Source organism: Canis aureus, chromosome 33 (assembly GCF_053574225.1).
Source record: "Canis aureus isolate CA01 chromosome 33, VMU_Caureus_v.1.0, whole genome shotgun sequence".
NCBI classification, from domain to species: domain Eukaryota; kingdom Metazoa; phylum Chordata; class Mammalia; order Carnivora; family Canidae; genus Canis; species Canis aureus.
In genome coordinates this window covers 28,176,376-28,197,475 of record NC_135643.1, presented here as the reverse complement: position 1 = coordinate 28,197,475, position 21,100 = coordinate 28,176,376, and the positions used below count along the sequence as shown (strand labels likewise).

At 36.2% G+C, this 21,100-nt stretch overlaps 1 protein-coding gene across 8 annotated transcripts in view; it reads left to right on the top strand.

Annotated features, from left to right (window-relative positions):
• The window catches only part of LOC144303824 (uncharacterized), a 159,877-nt gene that overhangs the window by 70,705 nt on the left and 68,072 nt on the right, over positions 1-21,100 (top strand). The window contains exon 1 of one of the 8 annotated variants that reach the window (XR_013370799.1): positions 13,756-13,871. The exons of the other annotated variants lie outside the window; for them this stretch is intronic. The gene's annotated coding sequence lies outside the window, so the exon portion shown is untranslated. Of the gene's footprint in view, positions 1-13,755; positions 13,872-21,100 lie in introns of those variants that run through there. 8 annotated transcript variants of the gene reach the window in all.

Genomic DNA, 21,100 nt, shown 5'->3' with positions numbered 1-21,100 from the left:
CTGTTCCAACTAAGCATTCTGGGTCTGGGGAAATACCCATAGAAGGGAGAAAGATCTGAACTAAAAATTCATTGGTCATCTAATCTCCATAGGCCCCTACTCTGAATGGTAGGCCTCAGTGGTATCTGGAATGTCTAGGAATTAGTGTCAGGTTATAGCCAGTGTCTAGTTACTCCCTAAAGGTTTTCATTCTCCAATGTAGTCACACTTGTAAATGGGTGCAGTTCCCTTTGAGGAAAGCTAGGAGAAAAATAAGCAGTATACATTTTTGGTAGTGTAGCAGGGTTCTTCCTTGAGGGGATCTGGGGGGATCTTCGTTGAAAGAACCCTGGTTCTGTGAACTGGCTCAAGTCTATGAATTAAACTGAAGGGCTAGCTTTTGGTTTGGTGATTTGAGTAATACTTCAATTCACTAGACCTAGAGCTTTTTTGCTTATACAGATTAAGTAAGATTTTAGCAGGCTGCCTCTTAATTTCAGTTCTACGTACACTATGATCAACTACCTAATTCCAAACATCTTTGTAAACCAGATTATACTGATTACTGCTTTGGCTTTACTGGCTATCAGGGCAACCATTCTCATCTTGTCTTTGGAAATTAAGTGCTGTCCTTTGGCACCTGCCAACCTGAAGATTCATTATTCTCTTTGCATTTAGGTGTCTTAAGTTTGGTGATAGTGGTTCCCAGTATAATTTCCAACCTACAGGGAAAGGTCAATACTGGACTTTTTAAGGATGCTGAGGCACATTTATTCCTCACAGCCATAGGGAAGGGTATTTTCTCTGGATTCTCATGAGGTAGGTGAGCACATCTTTCATGATAAATCCATTCTAATATTCCAATATCTCTAAGCCATTGGATATCTTCTCTATAGCAGGTGTCAGAAAACCTATGGGTCAAATACAGCCTATACTGCCTGTTTTGTAAGTAAAGTTTTATTAGAGGACAGTCATATGCATGTATTTACATATGTTTTATATCTGGTTTCATGCCACAATGGCAGCTGAATAGCTATGGCAGAGACAATATGGCCTTCAAAATTATGTGTATATATATATATATAATATATACACACCAAATTTTGTGTATACACACACACACACACACACACTATTTGGCCCTATAGGGAAAAGATTTGCTGACTCCTGCTCCACAGTCTATAAAGGAAGCTCTCCCATTTCAACTTCATTTAGTGTAGACTAGTTTTGGGTTTATACTTCAGTCAACCAACCAAGCAAACTGTGGAGCCATTCCTGGACTGTGAAATCTGGGATCTTTAGTTAGTGGGCCCATATCAATAAATTCATCCTGATGTTTCAATGTTAAAGCCTTCCATTGTAATCTCATACCCTTAGGATCCATTCCCTCACATAAACCTAGGTTTCTGTCAATATAAATTGGAAAAATCATGCAATTATTTTGGAGCGTAGTTTAGTACCATGGGTAATATGGCCTTCTGGGACTTGGGTCTGGTTGTAGGTCTAAAATCAAGGAGAGGTTGTAGGGATAGGCCCTAAGGAGGATCAGTAGTATCTGAAACACCACGTCTCAAGGAACACTATTACAGGTTGTTCAGGCAAGGAGAAACTAAATTTCTTAGAGAGAAGTGGAAAGGAAAAAATAAGAGAAACAGGCAGAAACAATTTGGCAGAGCTCAGGGGTTCAGGGCCCCCAACTTCACTGGAATATGCCCATATGTCCCCACGTCAATTTTCAGCATCCCATCCCTTTCTGATTTTCCAACTTTAACAAAAGAGACCCATCAAGGTTGGGAATTCACTGCAATTCGGTCATCCACGAGATTAGATTTTGCATTTGCTTTTCAGAAACCTCAGTTCTGCAACTGTATCAGATGATGGTTTCTTTCAGGAGATTCATAAAAGCTTTCACATCTCTCATTCAGACTTTGAGCTGGGAACTTAAAGCCATGGGCACCATTGTTTCCCCCTCAAGTTCTTTTGCATAGTTAGAAGCAACTATCCACTCCTATTATACCATGTTTTCATTAAAATGTTCTGAGGCAGCAATTCCACAGTCTTTCAATCTACAGGCATTTCATTATGTGTTTATAGAGGCTGATTTGAATAACTGTTTGCCACTGCCTGTCAGGCATTACCAGTTTCCTCTTTGCAAGAAGAAACAAGGTCATTCCAGTTCTTATATGTAATTAGATTACAGAACAAATTACAGACAATCCAGAAATAATTCAGAGAACTCATTCTTATGATTCTGTTCCTCTGGAACCACTTTAGGTCCAAATTCTGTATTAAGGTTCAGGCAGAGGAGAACTACTAGGATCTATCGATCTATCGATCTATCGATCTATCGATCTATCATCTATCATCCTCCAACTATATGTCATCAGTCCCTTTATATATCTCTATATCTTTATGCCTATATATAGTTTTATAGTTACAGAGATTTGAACTTAAATTACTCTGGGTGCTATATAAGCAGTCTCTGTAAGGCTTTTATCTTTGAGTGTGATGCTGGAGTTTGAAGTCTACATGGCAGACAGTCTGAAAGGGAAGGTGGATATAAAATAGGGGAGACCAAAAGCGAGTAGGAACCCACAAGATGAGCTAGAGTTTGTGATAATCGACCAAAATCCATGTGTGATTGTTGTTTATGATCTGGTCCTTCGTCATGAGTTGAGCACATATATTTATTTTAAGGGTCACAGAAGCTGAGGAAGGATTCAGGAGAGGGTGGTTTAGTTGCAAAGCTTCGTCACTGCCTCTCAATGTGAGTCAGCAGATAAATGACAAAAGATGTGAGTTACAAAATGGCTGCTGTTTTGTTGTTATTGTTCTTTTTGTTTTATGAAAAACAATTTATTTCTCATAGTTCTTAAGGCCGGGAAGCTCAAGATCATGATGCCAATAGATTTGGTGTCTGGAAACCCCACTTACTATCTGACCTTCTTTTTTGCTATAACCTCACATGGTAGAAGGGGCCAGGGAGATTCTTAGGTACTAATCTCATTCAAGAAAATTCTACCCTCATGGTTTTATCATCTCCCAGATGTCCCACTTCTTAATATCATCATCTTGGGGGATAGGATTTCAACATGTAAATTTTGGGGATATAAAAATTCAGACCATAGCACTAATACTTATAGAAGACTTTTACATTTCAGGCTGTTGGGTACTGAGCTAAATTCTTTAGCTACATAATCTAATGTGATCCTTGAAAAACAAGAAAATAGATGTTATTATGTAAGTGGTTGTTCTTTTATTTCAGAATGCCAAATTTTTTATAAGAATTTTTTCTTGTGGCCCATCCCAAATGAAAACATACAAAAAAGAGAATTCTGAAAAATATAGTTCAACTTAGTCATGTTGACACATTACAAAGCCACCATATAATTTTGGCCTTTCTTTTCTGTCTAGCTTCTTCCTCCCTCCCTCCCTCCTCCTTCCTTCCTTCCTTCCTTCCTTCCTTCCTTCCTTCCTTCCTTCCTTCCTTCCTTCCTCTCCTTCCTTCCTTCCTTCCTCTCCTTCCTTATCTCCTTTCATTCATTCATCCATTCACTCATTGCTGGATGGCTTGCCTTAACTATACTTCTTTTTATCCTACAATTTAATTTCTACTTGACTAATTTACTGAAATTTTCTCAGGAAATATTAGACTAGGGGTTTAATTTTGCCAAATCCTTTTCTCTGTTGGCATTGTACCATATTTAACATTGTTGATTAAAATTTACTTCCAATAGCTTTCTTTATTTTTTTTAAAGATTTTATTTATTTATTCATGAGAGACACACACAGAGAGAGAGAGAGAGGCAGAGACACAGGCAGAGGGAGAAGCAGGCTCCTTGCAGGGAGCCTGAGGTGGGACTCTATCCTAGACCAGGATCACACCCTGAGCCGGAGGTTGATGCTCAACCTCTGAGCCACCCAGGCATCCTCCAATAGCTTTCTTGAAGTGATTTTGTTTTTATGTTTTTCTTAAATTTCTGGTCACACTCTTTTTGACTCCTTATTTTCTTCTCATGTTCTAATTTTGACTAATTTCTTAAAATAATTCTAGGCCCAAAATTCCTTTTTAAAATTTGAGGAGCAGTCATCAATTCTTGAAGTTTTGATTATTTCCTCTTTATTGAGTGGTCCCAAATCTATAATTTTAGGTTAGTCCATTATTTGAATTTCTAATTGTTTCCTGTATATCACCAATGGATAATTTGTCCTGATCTCAGATCTACTTGTAATAACTCTCTCATTAGAATGCAAGCTCCATGTTGAAAGTTTTTGTTGGTGGCTAAATTCCTATAGTAGGTATTCAATAAATATTGTTGAATCAATGAATAAAGGAATGAGTGTGCAAACCCAACAAGTACAGGACCTAACATATTATTTCTCTTAGTAGCTAGCTAATATCAACATTCTAAGTCTTTATTAATGACAACCAACAATTTCCCAGAAAATACACACTTAAAAACTTGTGATCATTTTTGACACTCAAGAGGGAACTATCAATAGGTGGGGAAAAAAAGATATCTTAGTAGATATCTTTTGTCTATGTTAGATAAAAATACTAATATACTCCATCAAGTTTTGAGTGACTTGCCTTCCATACACTGTAGAGAGAATTAAATAACAGCATTTTGTGGAAGACAATGTGGTGTGGTAGTTTAGATCACTAAACCATTTGTAGACATTCTTATTTTGAAACTTGGATCTGACATTTACCAGTTTGTTGATCTTGGAAAAATTTCTTAACTTTTATATATCAATTTTCTTGTCTGTGAAACTGAGGTGATAATAACTATACCTACCTCACAGGTTTGTTGTGAAATTAAGTATGTTAATTGTTTTAAAGCAGTGAGAACAATAACTGATGCAGAGTATTATGAAAATGTTTGCTTGTATTATTTTGTAATTTTAGGAGATTGAATATCCTAGAAATCAATTAGAGTATTACTTTAATGTATTCACAGAAACGTAGGCTTCATTTTATTTTTTTATTTTTTTAACATTGGCTTTAGATCTTTTTGATGAAGTAAAATCTTTCCACTGATATTTCTCTCAGTATTTTTGAGTAATTATGTAAAATATAATATTACTTAATTCAGCATATTTTACTATTTTTCTGAAGGCTTTCCTGGCTCAAAGGTTTTTAATTACTCATTAAAACTGGACCTACCTATTCTTAAAAAAATGTTTTTTATGCAAGAATGTTTGTAGATGTGTATATATGTGCATATGCATATACATATGTGCTCATATATCTGTATGTGTCAGGGAAAGGTTACTGTTTATGACTTCCAATTATACTCACGGCTGAAGATAAATGTAAAATGAAATTCTATGTTTGGCTTATCTCATCATTTACTATCAGCCATCATGTATTTATTATCATGTATATGGATAAAAGGTTTAAATCTTTGCAGGGCTAACACAGTTGAAGAGATACTCATTAGCTTTATGTATTTAAAAAGATTTCTTTAAAATTTATTTGAGAGACAGTGAGAGTGAGGGAGATCATAGAGGGAGAGGGAAAGCAGACTCTCCGCCAAGCACGGAGCCCGATGTGGGGCTAAATTCCAGGATGCTGGGGTCATGACCTGAGCTGAAGGCAGACGCTTAACTGACTGAGCCACCCAGGTGCTCCTACTCATTAGCCTTAAAGAAGGGGAAAAACTCCTTTGCATTTTGTGAGTTTTATATATGCTCTTACTATAGAAACACCTTATGTTTAGGAACTACATTGCATTTGAATTTTGTGTCTCTAAATGTCAAATGAATGAAATTCAGAATTTGGTTAAACAAGGCAATACAAATCATTTTTGAAGATATTCATTGTGGTTTAAGAATTTTATGACACATGTCAACACATCTCATTCAACATCAGCTTATGGTATTTATGCTGTTGTTATGTAAATTCTGTGGTTGCTGTAAGATGCTGGACATATTGGTTCTTCCTAATTGGTGGCCATTGAGGTCAGAAATGTTCCATTAATTCAAGAAAGCACATACATATGAACCTTTGCCTTGATTTTTTTTTTTTTTTTTTTTTTAGTTTTTCAAACACAACATGCATAACAGGAATTAGTTATTCCAGGATGTGCATTTGAAGAAGATTACTGCCTTGGATGGTAGAAGTCTTATGGTATTTGACTAAGAAACAGTTGTGTAATCCCTCAGAAATGTTGTGTGTCTTGGAATATTTTGGAAAAGAGTTGCTACACCTTGAAATGTAGATTTCCTTGTATGAACCATAAATTCAGTTTGTCTGAAACCTCAATTCAAATAAACAATGAAAAAAGGGTTAGCAGTGGGCCAACTATGTTTTGTTACTGTTCTGTGTTTTCAAAAGTCTTGTGATGAGCAGTGCTGTGGTGAGAAAGTTTCTCTGGCATATAATATGTTTGACAGATATTTGAATATGAAATTGTAGCTTATTTATCACCCCTCAAATAATTTAAAAAGAGTTTTTCATTTGGGGTGCCCAGGTGGCTTAGTTGGTTAAGTGTCCAACTCTTGACTTTGGCTCAAATCATGATCTTGGGGTTATGAGACTGAGGCCTGCATCAAGCTCTGTGCTAGGCATGGAGCCTGCTTGAGATTTTCTCTCTCTTTCCATCTGTCCTTCCCCTCACCTAACCCCCAAAATAATTTTTCATTAATTAGGAAGATATATTCAACACAATGCACAACCGAGTCACCGTGTGTGCTCTATAAATGCTAACCCTCTTTTGTTGTTATTGTATGTTATTCCTTATGAGTGTAGTCTTCAAACATGACAGCATGTTGTCCAACAAGACCATAGTTGTTATTCTACACATTTCATGTTTAATTCTGCTCCCTAAGACTTAACTATTCCCTTTTGTCTCCATTCTCCTTCAACTCAAATAGCTCTTAATTCTATTCTGTCCACATAGCCTTTCCTAAGTTCAGATATTTATTTTCTCATTCTCTCATATCATCACCACCATCATCATCATATCTAGTTCAGTAAATGTATTGTTTTCAATCCCATTGGTTTCAGATGTGAATTTTTCTCCATGATTCTTAATCTTGAAATTTCTGTCATCCTTTGACTACATTTCCAATTCATTTCCAATTCATTTCCCATTTGTTTGCCATTTTTCTCCTCTTCCTTTATAATTTTATTTCCTACTAAATGTACCTTTTCTGACATTTATCTATAGCAGGTATATAATAAACATCCTAATTAACTCTATGGTTATTACTTTCTGTTTACTTTCTGTCTTCCTTTGTTTCAACAAGTCACTATTGAACAGATCAGGAAATGAAAATGCTCTTTATTGATTTCTTGGTATACATGTTTTGTCTAAGAGTGAGAAGAAAATCTGTTTTCCTTCAACTATTTTTATTTTTCTTAAGCTAGCAAAAACTTTCTTGAAGAAAAACCACTTTGGTAATCTATATACATAGGCAATAGTAGTCCCATTATCTACCACAGGCATATTGTGAGCTCGTAGTCGACAATGATCAAGTCTAATTCATCTATGTGTTTCATTCCAGTACCTACTGCAAAGTCTCATACATTGTAGACATTTTGGAAGCTGGAGAAGTGAATAAAGTGGTTAAATTTTGCTAGTCTGGGGCATTATGATGGGGTGCTGAACTATTTCTGCTAAATAAATAATGCTGGGTTGACTCCACTATATTTCTCTTGATCTTTGGGTTTGTGTATCCTCAATGTAGCATATATCTTTGTTGTAGTCAAATCAGTGAGAATTTCTGAAATTTTCACATGGTTCATAGCACTATGCAGTGAAGTAAAACTTTCATTAACTTTGACTTGATGCCCTGGATGCTAGACCATGAAAAAAGGAGAAATATTTCTATGAACTAGACCAATTTGAACTGTCTTTGGCAAAATAAACATTAAAATTGGAAAATATTTGACCAATAGCTAAAGAATGAGAGTGAACATCCTAGCATGGATTTGATTTCCATTGAAGTGATTACTAATTTTAAACAATGAAGACCCTAGGACAGCTAGGAATAACTTTGAATTTAATTTAAAACCACCACATGACAGACTGTACTGCCAGCTATTACAGTGGAAATTTAATTTTTTCCCCAGAAAGCTTTTATTTATATAGGATATCTTCCAGTCATTGGAGATTATTTAGATAGGTTTTGTAGGAATATACATAGCTATTGTTCAATCAATGGAGTTCTTGGTTTCATTTTTCCTGTGAATTGTTGATGACAGCATCCAGAAATGTTAGTGTTAGGTTTCTCTGATTCTGAAATTGCCCAGAATACAAACTTCTCTAATTTAGTGAATTGAGGGAAGAAAGTGCATGTTTTCATTCCCAGTGGATTTCAAAGTGAATCCTAAACCAAATTCAGTTTGGATTTTTAAAGAAGATTTTATTTATTTATTTGTGTGTGTGTGTGTGTGTGAGAGAGAGAGAGAGAGAGGAAGAGACACAGGCAGAGGGAGAAGCAGGCTCCCCATGGGGACCCTCATGCAGAACTTCATCCCAGGACCCAGGGATCACACCCTGAGCTGAAGGCAGGTGCTCAACTGCTGAGCCACCCAGGCATGCCCAGTTTGGAATTTTTAAATGTCATTTCATACACTACATTTTAGCTTTAAGTAAAATGATTGCATGTAGCCCTGCAAAGATTTCCTAATAATTAAGTAGTACCTCATGAGAAGACTAATGCTCTGGTGTTATTTACTTATTAATGATAGTATGTTGATGTTCAATAATAACTTGTCCAGTTTATAAAGTCTCCTATTTTACCCCATACTACCAATGTCAGTAGGGAGTGTTATTATTTATCTAATAGTGCTGGGAAGGGAAGGTCATAAATGGTTTAATTATATAGTATCTTACCAGATTTAACTTACAACCAGTACCCTGGATTTGGATGGACACAATACCAGTTGTATTCTGCTTGAAAGTGTCCCTTCTCTCCTCATCACAACATAGAATACAAGGGGAAAGGTACTCTGAGGCTGTGCAAAGGGAAATTATTTTAAAATATGTTATAATTAATTTTAGCTATTAGGAATTAAATTATTAATTATAATTAATTTTAATTACAATTTAATGAATCCATGCAGTTAGCTGTGATGAACTTTTCATTTTGTGACACACTTATCAGGTAAGCTTCAGCTAGTATTTTTACTAAACATAATATTTATTACAAAAAATAATACACCTCCTGAGGGAATGACAACTATCAGCTCTTTGGAGCCTCCTGTTGGGACCGCTTTATGAAGCTGGGCACCTTTCAGTATCCACAAGTTCTTGTTCTTTTTTTCCTGATCCAACCAGAGTAAAGACATTCTCTTTCTATATCTGAACCTCTAAGAAAATGTCATTATTAATATTCATGTGGGGCTATTGAAGGAGCAAGGGAAACGAAAGAAAAAAGGTGAAAATGAACCATGGTTTTGCAACCCAAAGGTCGCCTAAGCCTGAGGTAAAGAACAGAGGAGAAGGAACCATAGTGGAGCAGCTGATTACAGGGTCTGCAGTGGATCTCTGTAGAGGCAGGAAATGATGAAGCCTGGCTGGATCCCAGCAGGGAGACAGAAATGGAGAAAGCTGAAGCTGGTGCTGATGCTGAAAAGAAGAGGGGAAAGCAAAGCAGCTGGAATGAAAGAAAGAAACAGCCCTCCCCAGCAATAGGGGACTGCAGGTGTATTTCATTTTAGCTTCAGTTCCTAAAGCACTATCATTCCCATAAGCTTATGAGCAGTTCAGAAGTTATTCATTCAGAAGAGAAGCCCAGGAGAATTTCATTCTCAAAAAGAAGACTGAATCTATGAAGTAGAAACAAATAAAGATCAGCTACTTGTGTTTTAATAGGTGAGAAGATTTTACAAGCTAGCTTTAGAAATCAATTGTTTTGAAAGAATTCCAGGATTTTCTGGATAAATAGATATATTGATTCACTTCCTACTTGTGGCAATTATTAAAAAAATTGAGTTATATATATACATATATATAACACTATATCCAATTTTGCTACATTTAAGTAAAACTAGATTTTATTACAACATAGCAAATGGTGATACTTTATTGGATTTACCTATGAGAAAGCCTCTATGGTAAAAAATGAAGCAGAACTAATTAATCTCTGCTGTTAGATACTGGGATATCATGAAGAAGCAGGTAAGTGGCTCTGGGATCTGAGAATGTTCTGCTTCTCATTCTGGGTGCTTGACTATATGGACAGGTTCTGCTTTTGACAATTCATTCAGTGGTACACATGGCATATGCATTTTTCTGTGTATATTTTATATTTCAATAAAACATTTTTGAAACAAACAGCTCTAGGGAATCAATGACTTGGGAATCAGTGACTTGAAAAATGACTTTGAAATGTCTAATAAAATATGTATAGTAATAATGGGGGATCCAGAAGTTATCAAAATCTCTTGAAGATGTTTCTTTTTAGATTTAAACCGCACCTGGGGAATAACCTCATGCAAAAACTTTTTTTTTTTAAAGAAATGAGTTATTCTCAAGTCAACCCAAAATTGCCTTAATAATCCTGTATTGTTTTAATAAAGGTGCTCTTTTAACAGGCCCTTGAAAATCATCTAGCTATATAAACAGCTCAGCCAAACTGTGGAACTGGTTTATCACTTTCATAGACTAGTTGTCCTTCAGTACTTTAAAAAAATTTCAAAATGCTGCCTCAATAGGGAATATAAACTAATTATGAATCAGTAGACATTGATATGCAAAACTTTTTATTTAGCCAATTGTTATCTATTCTCCTTAGTAATACAGAGTATTGAAGGTTTATTTCTCCTTTCCAAATAAATTGATATAAGCAGGCAATGTAAAGGGGACTGCAGTGTTACATTAGGTGATGCATAAGTATGTGTGTATTAGGCAGCAGGGTGGAAATTTAGGAGAGGAAGGAAGGCTGTCATTCTGTTTCTTCCCCATGCAGTGGCCTTTTGGTTATACCATGCTATGATCCTGTACATGAAGAATGCAAACCTGTACAGATTTGCAGCTGAGTGAGATTGATGTGGAAAATAGCAATGGCAAGTCTCCCTTTTATTAGCAGATTTCAGTGATTGGGGATATGCATCAGAGTCCTGAAACATTGGTATAGATTCTCTTCTTCCTTAAAATAATCATGGGTGGAAGGGAGGATGACAAGGGTCTGGATAGGTGACTGTCCTCCCTTATTAATTTCAGAAGGGACAATACTCAATTCTGTGCTAGGAGAAAAAAGAGTTGATAACTTGGTATGTTTAATTAACTTGTAATTAAATCCTGAAAACAAGAAGAGCAAGACACTTTTTAAGGATAAATATTTCTAAATGTCATTTTGACAAGGCAAAAGTACTATTGTAAATCTACAATGTCTTTTGCATTTTACCAGTTCTCAATACTCACTTAAATTATCACCATTTCTTTCATAATAGACAATTCCAAAGTTTGCAGTCAAATTTTCCCTGGGCTTGGAATAAATTGGAGCCAGTATGCAGCCAACATCTTGAGTTATGTAAACTATATAGAATATGATTCCATTAATTTTTTAAACCCATGTCAGGTAATGGAAACAAATTTGCATCTAGGATTGCCTTCCAAAAATGAGATATAGAGTTAGTGATTTCAGTAATGCAGAAGAGAGTGGTGTAAAATTTTCCTTCTTCGTTATTATGGATCATTGTGGTGGTGGAGTTGTGTCTGTTTTAAATAATCTTGTTGACAGCAAAAAGTAGATTGCCTGGTTTTAGAGGAGGGAAAATACCACATGCAAGGTTTCAGATTTGATAATTACCTTACAAAAGTTAATAACTACCAGTGAATAAATAGCTTACTTCTGGAAAGAATAATGAATCTAAATAAAATGAACAAGCTGATCCTTACATCCAGATACCCTGGAGACAAAAACCAACATGAAGCAGCACTGCCCAGATGTGTCCATTTTCAGCTGGCCCTAAGAAATATGTGTTCTTCCATAATTTCCATTGTTTTAATTAATTAATTAATTGATTAATTTATTTTTAGAGAGAGAGAGAGAGGGGCATGCTCATGAAGTTGGGGTGGGGTGGAGGGACAGAGGAAGAGGGAGAGAGAGAATCTCAAGCAGGCTCGACATCCAGTGTGCAGCCTGACTCAGAGCTGGATCTCAGGACCCTGAGATCATGATTTGAGCCAAAATCAAGACTGACTGAGTCACCCAGGTGCCCCATAATTTCAATTGTCAATTTAATGGCAGATTTAGAAATGAATAGCAACCTGAGATGGAGAAAACTCAAAACATGATGCTTTATTATGAGAATTTCAGGCTGCAACCAACTTTTCCAAAAGTTGTAAGTCTTTCAGGCACACAGTTATCAAACTTTTTGTTTTATGGTTAGGTCATCTAGCAAAAAAAAAATAAGTACCTGATTCTTAATGTTATGTTATATTCTGGCCATAGAGGGTAAAATGAAACTGACTATGAGCAAATGCTAATTTAATTTAATTTAATTTAATTTTGTTGTTTTTTGATAACTTTAAAAAAAATAAATTCAATTAATTAACATATAGCATGTTTTTAGTTTCAGATGTAGAGTTCAGTGTCCATCAGTCTTGTATAATACCTAGCGCTCATTACATCCTATGCCCTCCTTAATGTCTGTCATCCAGTTACCCAAACCCTCCACCCATCTCCCCAACAGCAACCCTCAGTTTGTTCCCTATGGTTGAGAGTCCCTTATGGCTTGTTTCCTCTCTGATTTTGTCTTGTTTTATTTTTGTCTCCCTTCCCCATGCTCCTCTGTTTTGTTTCTTACATTCCACATATGAGTGAAATCATATGTGATAATTGTCTTTTTCTGATTGACTTATTTAGTTTAGCATAATACCCTCTAGTTCTACCCATATCATTGCAAATGGCAAGATTTCATTTTTTTGATGGCTGAGTAATATTCCATTGAATACATATCCCACATCTTCTCTATTCATCTGTCAGTAGACCTCTGGGCTCTTTCCATGTTTTGGCTATAGTGGACATTAATGCTATAAACATTGGGGTGCAGGTGCCCCTTCAGATCTCTACATTTGTATCTTTAGGGTAAATAGTACTAGTGCAATTGCTGGATCTTAGGGTAGCTCTATTTTCAACTTTTTGAGGAACCTTCCTACTGTTTTCCAGAGTAGGTAAACCAGCTTGCTTCTCACCACTAGTGTGAGAGGGTTCCCCTTTCTCTGTAACCTCACTGCAACCTCACCTCTGTCATTTCCTGACTTGTTAATTTTAGCCACTCTGACAGGTGTGAGATGGTATCTAATTGTGGTTTTGATTTGTATTTCCCCAGTGCTGAGTGATGTTGAGCATTTTTTCATGTGTCTGTTAGTCATTTGTATGTCTTATTTGGAGAAATGTCTGTTCATGTCTTCCACCCATTTCTTGACTAGATTATTTTTTTAAGGATTTATTTATTTATTCAAGAGAGACAGAGACTGAGAGAGAGAGGGGCAGAGACATAGGCAGAGGGCGAAGCAGGCTCCTCGCAGGGAGAGGATCCTCCCAGATCCTGGGATCATGACCTGAGCCAAAGGCAGATGCTCAACTACTGAGCCACCCAGGCATCCCAGATTATTTGTTCTTTGGGTGTTGAGTTTGATAAGTTCTTTATAAATTTTGGATACTAGCCCTTTATCTGATAAGACAGAGCAAATGTTAATTTTAAAGCTGACAAATCACCATGTGACATGGTACTTCATTAAAGACTTGGTTTCTATGAGAGCCACTATGATGTAAGCTCTGTAAAAACAAGGTCTTTGGTGCTTGGCTATGTTCCAACACTAGAACAGTGCCTGGCCATACCTGAGCCAAAACAAAGAGTCTGTTGCTCAACCAACTGTGCCACTCAGGCACTCCAAGATTTATTTGTTTTTAAGTAACAAGTTTACTGGGTAAGTCAGAGAAATTTAAGCTAAGGGAAATGTACTGGAAAAGAAGTACACTGTGGCTAGCTGACCGACTGGGGAGGGCAATATAAGCAGAAAAATGGAGGCATGTAAGCTTGAAAAATATGATGTGCAGAACATTTATGTTCTGAAGTATAAAGTCATTGCCAAGAGTGGATGAAGATAGTCAAGAGTAAGATAAAAGAGAATAGATAGTTGGATAGATGCCAATTGATAAAGAAAAGAGAAAAAGAAGACATTCTCCATTCTGCTATCACATGTCTGTCCTACTCTCTCATGCAGCTGCCTATTCACCACTTATATCTGAGTCCATAACTTTTTGTTTCAGTATGTTACTATGGATGGATTGTCTATTTTCATACCATGGGCATTCTTTCCCCCTAGAATCTAAGTCTTATTCCCTCTCACCTACTTAAGGATAACACTCAAGAATCCTCTCTTTCCTGCATCATAATATTTAATCTCTCACACTGGCTTGACTTGACATTCACAAAAGCCTGAAAATATGCTGTAACATCTTCCATTTTATAAAAATTCTCTTTTTACCACTTATCCTCCTCCAGCCATAGACCTATTTGTTTTCTCCACTTTTATGCCAATATCCTCAAAATGATATTGAAAAGAAGGCAGTGTTCAAGTCTCACACTTACAGGGATGCCTTTCCTCACAGGGTTTTACTCCAAAGACCTAATCATCGAGACTGTTCTCTTCCTTAATTCTTTCATAAACCCATTCCACTGTTTAACTATATCTAATGAGATCTTATCTATACCATCAATGACCTCCACATTTTTAAATTAAAAATTAACTTCAGTCCTCATTTCATGTTACCAATGAACAGCATGACACTTTTTTTTTTTATTTTTATTTTTATTTATTTTTTTTTTAAAGATTTATTTATTTATTTATGATAGAGAGAGAGAGAGAGAGAGAGAGGCAGAGACACAGGAGGAGAGAGAAGCAGGCTCCATGCCGGGAGCCTGACGTGGGACTCGATCCCGGGACTCCAGGATCACGCCCTGGGCCAAAGGCAGGCGCCAAACCGCTGAGCCACCCAGGGATCCCCACTTTTTTTTTTAAGTACTGGTTTTTGGAACACCTTTTTTTGTTTCTCCTCCTATCTTACCTGCAGCTTATTTTTGCTTTCCTTTGTTGGCTTCTTCTAATATATTTATCTCTAAATGTTAAAGTGCCTGAAGTCTCCATCCCCAGCCCAGACCATGTCTTAATCTAATGTACTTCCTGGGGTGACTTTGTACAGTTTAATGGATGAATCTCAAATACAATTTTAGGTCTAGACTTCTAGTATGAATACTAGACTTTATATATATTTTTATGTATTACATCCAACCCATCATTTCCACTTGCATGTCTTATTATATCTCATTAGATATTAACTATATCTAATGAGATCTTATCTATACCATCTGTATAGATGTTTATTGTCTGTTTTCCCTTCAAGAATGTAAAACTTCATGAGAGCAAAGTCTTTATTTTTTTTCATTGGTATTCCCAGCATTTGGAATTGCCTAGCACAGAGTAAGCTCTCAATTTTGTTGAAATGTTGATACTTTACCTAATGAAATATAATATCTATGACCCAGTACATATTCTAAAGAACCCAGTTCCATAAGGTTGTTAATTTCAATATTATTGTGGAAGCAGGATGATGAAGGCATCTTGGAGGTTTATCTCTAAGACTTGATGCGTAAAATGTAGTAGATGCTCATTATGGCATTAGAGGTTCACATAGCTACATAGGTAGATCTTGAAAATAGTTCTGAGTAAAAGTAGTGTAAAATTCACAAATATATGCATTATTTATTTATATAATGATTCTCTTCATGTAAATTAAAATCATGCACACAAACTGGCAGTATGTGCAAGTAGTCATCTAAGCAGAAAGGGATTTATCATACACATTAGAATGGTTGCTCATGGGAAGGAGAAAGGAGCAAGTTATATGGTGAAAATGAAGAGATGCATGAATGTATGAATAAAGACAAAAGAGAAATTGTGCATGACCAATTGTGACATGGGCTTTGAGCTAAGAGGTGTAAGTATCTCAACTCTGCATCTGAAGCACACCAGAAGGAAACAATGTTGGATTAAAAAAAGAAGAAGAAGCAACATTGGGTCTGCAAGCGATGAGAAGAGCAGTGCCATAATAAAAGGGAAAGAACACTATTCATTTTGTTTTTGAGTCCTTCTTCTCAAAATTCATCTTGAGAGAGGGGATTCCATGATTTAAGTTTGGGTCACTTGCATTCTTCTTGACTATACAAAGTTTTGAGAGGAAAAACTTGGAAAAGCAAATGGGGCATGCTCAAGATTTATCTTATCACAGACTTAAGAAAGAGAGCTTCCCAAAGTAAAACCAGGGTTCTGTTAGGAAGCTATGTAGTTGAAAAATAAAACCACTAAAGACCACATAATATCAAAAGTTCCTCATTGGTATCCATTAGCAATGACCCTAAATGATTGTTGAATATAATCTTTCCTGGAAAATTCAATATTATTTGTTTTTGGGGAAAAAAATCACACTAAAAACGCTCTAGTTTTCAACTATAAATTGAATTGATAGGTACTCAAAGCAATCTAAAGTTATGCAACTGATAATTTATATTCAGATAGTGGAGACCTAAGGTGCAGAAATCAGCTGCATAATTGAAACAGTTGCCAACAAAAAACTAATAGCACACATATATACGTAGTTACACACACACATAGTATTCCACTAGGTTAATAGAATAGCCATTTGTGATCGTTTGAGACCTTAAACTAATACTGTATTCTATGCATGTATTTTCTTTCAATGAGAAGCATAAATTTTTCAGAACACAATTTTTTTCTTGTAGGCACCATTTTCTCAATTTTAAGAAATGGTAACACTACTGAGGTTTAAAATTATTTTATTGTGGAATTGTATTTTTACTTTGTTTCTCTTGTCTTTCCATCTTGAAATTTTAAAATTTCATGATTTTATTTATGTAATTATTGGCACCTTTCTTAGGAAATTTGGGAAGAGAAAAAAGAAATAGAGAGAAAAATAAGACTTTAAACCATAAAGATTTTTTAGAGGGAGTAGAATCCAATAATCCATTCTTTCATCTATTTATCAAGTACGTTTTAAGCATCTACTCTGAGCCAAGCATCGAGTTACACATACTAGATAACAGAAGAAAAGGCCTTAAAAAAGTCTTTTCTAAAAACCATATACCTATATCTATTGATCGATCGATCATTAGATAATATGTATAACTCTGCTAATATAATCAAAGACTCTACATTCTCAGTCCTTGTTAATTCAATTGGAAAAATTCATGATATTCTTACAGTCTACATGTAGAAGTTTCAATAGACTTTTACATTTCCATTTTTTGGTTTTCTAAAATTATAATTTCCAATCGCTATTACTAATAACAATGTGCCTCTATTCTCTGCAATTGCTTTGGCAAAGTGAATCAAAGAAGTTTCAGCCATTCCAGGGTTTAGCCTGAACAGATTGTCTGAGTCTTCCAGCTGATTGTCAGAGAGGAATGCAGATTGCCTGCCCACCAAGCACTGGGATGCCACTCAATGACAAAACATTGCCCTTGGGCTTTGAAATCAGGGGACCTCAGATTCTGTCAGAGTACAATTGAAAAGACTCTCAGAGGCAAAAAATCACTCTCTGGTCTTCTCCCTCTGTTTACTTGCCTCTGAGATATTCCATTACTTTGTGTAGAATCCTTGATTTCTGACACCAAGCATCCATTCCTGTGATGCTGTGCCCTTGCCAAGCTAAGATAAATGTCTTTGGAGACAGTTATTTTGCAGCTTCCCATTTTAGATAAAGCTAATATGTGCTTTAGGATTTTTTTGTGGCAAGGTCAATATCATTTAGCTTGTTGTATTCTTTTATTTATTGATTGTTCTGAGTTCAGGGAAGGCAGAGTTCCAACTGGCCTTGGGTTCTGAATTCACTCTTTCATCTTTCTAACCTGGGAATCTGTTTGTCTCATGGAATATTGAGCTGAGCTGGATGTGCTCCTTTCTTTAAAAATAGCCACATTCTGGGCATAGATCACTATGGGAACATTTTTGGACATTTCACATTCCTCCCCAGTGGGTACCATAAAGTCATGGCCATGAAGGCTAGCCAAGAGCAGCTAGCAAGTATCTACATTCCAACCCAGAGGTACTGTTCTTAGCATTATTTGGCTTGATCTCTTTGTTTCCCTCACTGGTTGTCATAATGTGTCCTGGAGCTATTCTAAGCATACTCTATTTTCACAATGCCCTCCATGAGGCTTAGGTGACAGGCAATGGTAAGAGGCAAAACACAATTATTATTAGTTTGTTCTTTTATTTACTTTATAAGCCTGTAGGCTTTGGGTTATCTTTGAGAGTTATTTATATAATGTTACTACTTAAAAATTACCCCTAATTGCTTAAAGAACAGGGTATTTAATCATCAAAGGACATTATGATAACCTAAAAACAAACCTTGACTTACAGTTTCCATGAAATAAGGCGAATGGAGTTGGCGCTCATTTCATTTAAGTCAGAGGAGGCTATCAAAGACTTACCCTCAAATTGCTTTTCTTAAAACAATGTATTTTTTTAATTGTGAAAGTGATAGCAATATTAAATGCTTTCTTATCATGTCAGCATCAATGAGAGTTGTCTATTTTTCCATCAATCAATCAATCATCCACCTGTCTATCATATATCTATCTAGTATGCTACTCCCTTTTATTTTCTACCAACACTTATTTCCGTTGAGTTATATGAAATTTTATAACTGGCTTTAATAAACTATCTTGCGATTTTCTATCAGGATTATGGCCAGACTAACTTCTGCATTATCACTTGCACCATTCTCTTACCCCATCTAATATCACATACTTGAACACATCAAAACAAATATTTAACACTGCCTGCTTCTTGTGAGGTGTGTTCCACACAGATCTGGGAAAATATGTTTTTCACATTTTTTTTTGAGTGTGGCCAGAGGACATTTACTGGTATGAAAATAACAGAATGCTATATTTTTATTGTTTTGACAAAAACTATAGTCGTTAGGGTCAGAGTAGGTTTCTCCTAGAGGCCACGTGCTCTCCTAATAAATTTAGGAGTTGGAAGAAACTTCAAGGCATATAAAGAAAAGGCTACACATGTAAACAGTGGTGGGTTCCAGCAGTTTTAACCAGAACTCTAGCCATAAGAAGAAATGCTGGAGTATCCAGTATGGTGGCCTGGTTCTAATAAAACTAAGGCAGCAGTTAACAAAAATCCCCCCCTCCCCACTGTTACCAAAGCTTTATCTCACTAAACAACTTTTGGATTATTCTTTAGCTCTTAAACTCCAAAAACAAAAAGTGTCCCTAATAGACTGTGATTAAAAATCATTTATTCTTTTTGTCATTGTATAATTTTCTGCACTTCTGTACTCATATTTAGAAAACCATGTTGACAAATGATTTCTTACTGCAGACTGCTTCTGTGGGCTCACCAGTGATTGCAGTTATTAGAGCTTTGTTGTTGTTTGTTTGTTTTTTCTCTGCAATAAATGAGTGACTTGTGATCTGCTATTAGTTTCTCCCATTTGTTTACTGTACTCAGTTGCTGAGCCTTGAAACAAGTGTTGGACATAGCATTTGATAGTCTCTACAACCTCCTGGAACAGTTAGAACTGCATATACAATTCCTTTTATAATCAAAAGAACAATGACCACAATGCTACTCTTAAGGCAAATGTTCCAACAAAAAGGCCTCCAGTGATGGCTGGTGTAATTCATCCTTTCTGAGTAAATGTGCTTAGGTATTATGCAGTTAGAGGAAAGTTTCTTTTGACCTTCTATTCTGTTTACTTTCATACCATCTGTGCTCTACATCTTGACCACCCATTCAGGTCCTTAAAATATGGCTCTTACACTTTATATCAGGGTTGCCAGTCATCTGCCAGTCAACTTCACTAAATTCAACTCAGTCCCATATCTCTGTCTACTTCTTTATTATTTAGTGATAATCTTAAAAATAATTTTTCTAACCCTAGACTAATATTTTCTCCCTAATTGCCTTACAAACTAATAATTTCTCCCAAACTGGTGATAACCGATAACTCAGTCGGTTAAGCATCTGCCTTCAGCTCAGATCATGATCCCAGGGTCCTGGGATCGAGCCCTGCATTGGGCTCCCTGCTTGTCAGGGAGTCTGCTTCTCACACTCCCTCTGCTCTGCTTGGACTCTCACGTGTGCTCTCTCTTTCTCAAATAAACAACTAAAATCTTTTAAAAAATAGAATGATGATAGGAAAAAAAATAAGAATACTATAGAAAGGGAGAAAGGCATGGTAGAGAGGAACAGCAGAGTGAAAATAGGAGAAATAAGAGAAATAGGTAGTCAGAGATGAAAGGAATAGAGTATGTCACAAAGTGGGCATAAGAGATTGATTCTCTAAGAAGTTTCAAGATTTAGGCTGAGGTTTGGAGAAACCTTTAGACTGAGAAGGGGACCATGGTACAAAGCAAGGTAATGGCACCCTCCACCCTCTGGCCAATATAAGCCTAGAGAGAGCAATTGCTTACAGATGTCATGAGTGATCAGTGTTTGTTCTGAGATCATCAGACCCTGAATCTGACTCTTATTGAAAGATACCTAGGGAAATGGAGAAAATATCAAGTCTGGGAGCTGACTCAGCATTGGGTCATAGTGAGATGTGGGTATTGAGAGAGGAAAACAGGTGTCTATTGCCCAAGAAGTTTAAGTACTCCTTGTATCCCATCCTTTTGGGTCTAACTGGAGTTAGAAGGAAACTTTAGTTGTACTAATCATGGGCCCATGCTTTATATTCTTATAAATGATAGTAATGATAGTGATTATTTTTTTTCTTTTTAAAGATTTATTTATTTATTTATTTATTTATTTATTTATTTATTTATTATAGACATAGGGGAAGAGAGAGAGAGAGAGAGAGAGAAAGAGAGGCAGAGACACAGGAGGAGGGAGAAGCAGGCTCCATGCAGGGAGCCCAATACGGGACTCGATTCTGGGACTCCAGGATCGCCCCCGGGCCAAAGGCAGGCGCCAAACTGCTGAGCCACCCAGGGATCCCCCGTAATGATAGTGATTATTAATGCTTATTGAAACTGTATAAGCCACAACCTGAGCTGAGTGCTTTGCATGAATTGTTTTTATTAAATCTTCACAATTCCAGAAGGCAAGAACAA